The sequence below is a fragment of the Poecilia formosa genome, unplaced genomic scaffold, assembly GCF_000485575.1.
Source record: "Poecilia formosa unplaced genomic scaffold, Poecilia_formosa-5.1.2 Scaffold258, whole genome shotgun sequence".
Taxonomy (NCBI): Eukaryota; Metazoa; Chordata; class Actinopteri; order Cyprinodontiformes; family Poeciliidae; genus Poecilia; species Poecilia formosa.
This window is the reverse complement of record NW_006800197.1, coordinates 129,658-134,599: the sequence shown is the minus strand read 5'-3', so window position 1 is coordinate 134,599 and position 4,942 is coordinate 129,658.

Genomic DNA, 4,942 nt, shown 5'->3' with positions numbered 1-4,942 from the left:
CCCATTTAAGGCATTTATGGCTTGAACTGGAAACTTGAGGGGGAATGATGTGATAATAGCTGCGTCTGATTGGTTCACTGCAGTAGCAGACCTGGGGTGAGTCATAGGGTGCAGGATTGACATGGTACAAAATTTAAATCTCAACATCCAAACTAAGAAAAATACTCAAAATTTGATACATTTGTAATGCCTTGGCAACATTTCTTGAAGGAGTGTGGTTCTTTCTAATTAAGAGCAAAAATTACAGTTAGGAGATGAGAACTGAGTGGAATTTTGTGGGAAGGCCCAGTGAGGTCAACTCAGGTGTGCAACTCTGGAGAGAGTCTCTGTTCCTGTAGCACTGCTGCTGAAAGACATGAAACAATTTGGGCAAATGGAAATGGGTCTATTTGAATTGATTTTTACATAAATGAGTATCTCTGAATAATTTATTTATCTATCAATTTCCAAATATCAATCATTTTGACAGCTGTTGTGCCATGTAGTGCTGCGTCTCCTGGGTAGTTGTTATCTACGTTTCTATGACAAATATGTACAAAACTTTGTCAAAATTCTCTTAATGTAAAANTTTACAGCACAGTTTCAATAGGCTCTCGCAGCGCTTAGCTGCTCGGGCCTAATAATAAACAGTACAGTTTCAATAGGCTCTCGCAGCGCTTAGCTGCTCGGGCCTAAATATTTTCATTTGTGATGTAAGGTGATGTTTTGATTGGACAGGATGCTCATGATGAAAGGTTTAAAAGTAACCTGTCATGCTTCTTTCAACAGGTTAGGATGGAGCAAACATGTTCATTACATCATTAAGGTTTTTTTTTGTTTTTTTTTGCACAAGATCATTCTTAATGGTGTTATAGATTGGGTTTTTATTATTTTCTTCATGCCAGTATGAATCAAACAACCACAAAAAGAAAAGCTAGCAGCACAACATGAAATCTGTCAGGAAAATAATTGGGGAGTTTTTCGCTCGACAGTTTCACAAATTTTGTTTTTGCCAAGAGCCAAGCCCTCGCATTCCTCTGGCTGACGGGGAGTGATGAAGCAAACAGAAGTTATCATAAGATTTTTAAAAAATCACATCTTTAAATAATTATTCACATCTTCCAGTCAACCCAGTGGTGGTTGGGATGAAAGTTTGTGGGCTGGTGCGGATATCTCTCCAGAAGACGCTGGGCGTGTCGGCGGCCAAACCTTTATTTCTGCTGAATGCATGAGGAAGGCTTGAACTCTGGAAGACTGTGACACAGTTTTACTTTTTATACTGTAAATCTCTAGATGATTAATTTTGTGTCACTATTTTTTCTCATCTTTTTGTTTTTTGTGACAACAGATGATCCTTTACAGAGGCCAAAGTGTTCTGCGTTATTAACTCACTATCTGAAACCTTCTCAACATGACCTCTGAGAGCTGATTTCTGAGGCCTTTGAAAATATTCACATTGTGTCATGTCACAACCACAAACAACAGAAAATTGAATATATGTCATAGAGCAGTTTTGTGTAATAAAGCAACACAGAGTTGAGAATAATTCTGCAGTGGAGGGGGAATAGGCTTCAACATTTTTTACGCATGAAAACATGAAAATACTTTGCAGAACAATCTTTCTCTTGAGGTCTGTCTCTGAAAGCTTTTACTGAAGCTTTTACTCTTGTCAAAATATTTAAATGTCTGACAGATTAGACAGAGGATGTCAGGAATTCTCATGTTTTTCCACAGATTTTGAATCAGAATCGGTCTGAACTTTGACTGGGCCATTCTACAATTTGATCTAAACACTTTCCCAGTCTCAATTCTGTAGATTTACCTATGTACTATTAACATTATTTTTATTTAACAACTAGTGTATTTACAAATGTATCTATAATGAACTCAATATTGCTGCTCATCAACTCTGACCTCATTCCATGTCCCTGATGAAGAAACTATTCTAATCATAGTGCACAATAAATCAATAATATGAAGCATGCTTTTTAACTGAATTTATATCACATTTTTGGCATTAGGATCATAACTGTTTGTTCCAACCATATCCAGACAGAGTTTTTCATAATAAAAGCCAGACAAATATTTGCTGCCTTTAGCAGAAGACCTGAAATTTGCTGAGGGTGTGGAAACATAGAGAAAAACTCTTTTGCAGTTGTTTTATTTTTTCTTTTTTTTAATCAAGACAAGAACAAATTTTAATTCTGTCATTTGAGCACCTCCTTAGAGGACCTCTGGATGCTCAGAAACAGATGAGGGGGGCTTAGGCAGTGTATCTGCTGGCTACAGGAGAATAAATACTAAGTGACACTGAGAATGAGAGAGAATAGTTGGCGCTGGTCGTCCCTGCAGTATTGTGAAAATGTCCAGCTGCACCACTGAGACATTTCCTAAACACTTTCACCTCTGTGTCAACTTGCACAAAGTCTTGACGGTCTGGAGATGAACTGTCCCATTTAAGGCATTTATGGCTTGAACTGGAAACTTGAGGGGGAATGATGTGATAATAGCTGCATCTGATTGGTTCACTGCAGTAGCAGACCTGGGGTGAGTCATAGGGTGCAGGATTGACATGGTACAAAATTTAAATCTCAACATCCAAACTAAGAAAAATACTCAAAATTTGATACATTTGTAATGCCTTGGCAACATTTCTTGAAGGAGTGTGGTTCTTTCTAATTAAGAGAAAAAATTACAGTTAGGAGATGAGAACTGAGTGGAATTTTGTGGGAAGGCCCAGTGAGGTCAACTCAGGTGTGCAACTCTGGAGAGAGTCTCTGTTACTGTAGCACTGCTGCTGAAAGACATGAAACAATTTGGGCAAATGGAAATGGGTCCGTTTGAATTGATTTTTACATAAATGAGTATCTCTGAATAATTTATTTATCTATCAATTTCCAAATATCAATCATTTTGACAGCTGTTGTGCCATGTAGTGCTGCGTCTCCTGGGTAGTTGTTATCTACGTTTCTATGACAAATATGTACAACACTTTGTCAAAATTCTCTTAATGTAAAAATTCTTTCTACAATTGCGATGTTTCTGTTAAAAAGAAACACAGTTAAAATTCCACGTGAATGAGTTTGTTCATGTGATTGAAAACCTGCTGCCCCGTCATCCTCCAACCGCTTCCTGTTGTCTTCATGGCTTGAGTCAGGGACAGCTTTCAATTGTTGATCATGTTTCTTGTCTAGAAAAAAGTGTTTCTATTCCAGATTTGAAAAATAAAATTTTTTTAATATGGCCAAAAAGCCACCTCAACCCAACGGCAAAATGTTTGAGAGTTTTTGTTTGTTTGTTTGTTTGTTGTTGTTGTTGTTGTTTTGTTTTTGTTTTTTTTTTTAATTGCAATGAGTAAATTTCTGGAAATGCAGCTAATGTTTCTCCACTAAGCCTGTAACAACAATTATAAGAGCATTGGACTGAGAATTATTTTACATAGGTCATTTTACATAACTACATGAGCAGTTGTGCGGTTTCACCAGGTGTTTGCTAATTACTGCTGGCTAGTCTGAAGGAGCTGAGTGGGGGGAGGGGGAGGTGTTCTGTGAGGTGGATGATTGGCTTGGAATCTGCAGTTGCCTGGAGGAGTTTTGTTGAAATAGGCATTGCTTTGTGAGAGCAAGCATTCTGGCACCTCCAAATGGTTGCCATGGAGATTAAAGGATTTACCAAACATGCATGAAAGAATCAAGGCAACACTCCAGGTGAGTTTTTGATGAAGGAATAACATAATAACATGATGTAAGCTAAAACAAAAGAAGTATATTTTAGATTAAACTCTTTCTGAAAAGTGGATCTAAAACCATAAACGTTGCCGGCTCTCTGTTAGTGTTAGTTCTGGTTCGAACGGCGTGGCGATGTGCATGACCCGACAGCTGCTCTGCATACCTTCCAGCGCCGTCATCCTTCATGTTCTGATGCTCTGCAACCGCAAGCTCGCTTTCAAGGAGGAAGAAAAACATCAGCGTCTTCCAACAGGGCTGCAGACAACACTCATCACTTTCTCGTCTGCCATCCCTGAGAGGAAATTACATCCCTGCGCCACAAAGCGTGAAATCTCTATTAGCCGTGGGATGACAGGGTGTTAGAGAAAAGATTAGGGGGATCACAGATCTCAGACAATGTCGCTGCTGTTTTCTCTCTGCACTATTGCCTTTGTCGTTTCACTGAACACACAAGCCTAAGAAGACTGCACCTCCACATGAGCCATGTTTTCCCCTCTGGGACTTTTCAGTTTTTATATTCTGGCAGGTGTGCACTGTGCTCCCGAACATTGAGGTAATACTTTCAAATTTTGACACACACACACGCACATATGCACACACGCACGCACGCATGTACGCACACATGCACGCACACACACTGTGCACACATGGATGCACACTCTGCTCCACCACCCCAGCTTCAGGGTGGTGAAGTGAGAGGCTTGTCACTAAAAGGTGGAGGAGTTATTCAGAAGTTTTTTTATTTGTGATCAAAGCTGCAGTTCTGACTGTGCTGTCGATCACACACAGCTTCATGCAGGCTTGGACTGGGACCGGGTTTTTTGGTCAAACGTGATCCTTAAATGCGCATGAGTACATTCGTATTAAAGCTGCACTATGTAACTTTTATAGCAAAAAAAAAAATGTTTACATAGTTGTTGAAAGATAATCTACAAAAAGACTGAGCTAAACTGAATTTAGAAGAGCCTGTTTGTTTTTCAACTGCAGATCAAATGCTGAGAAAATGGTCACAAAGGTGACAGAAACATTTCACCAGATTCTGCCCAACATGCTACCTGAAACATTGAGGTCTTTTACAAAAATGTGTTGAGGGACTTAACCCTGTGAAAAAAATTCCATTGCTTAAGACAAATGTGACAGTCAGTGTTTCAGTATGCTGGAGCCTGTTGGGACATTCCTCCTTCCACAGCCAACTTTACCTCTCTTTCTTATATGTGTGTGTGTGGGGGGGTGTG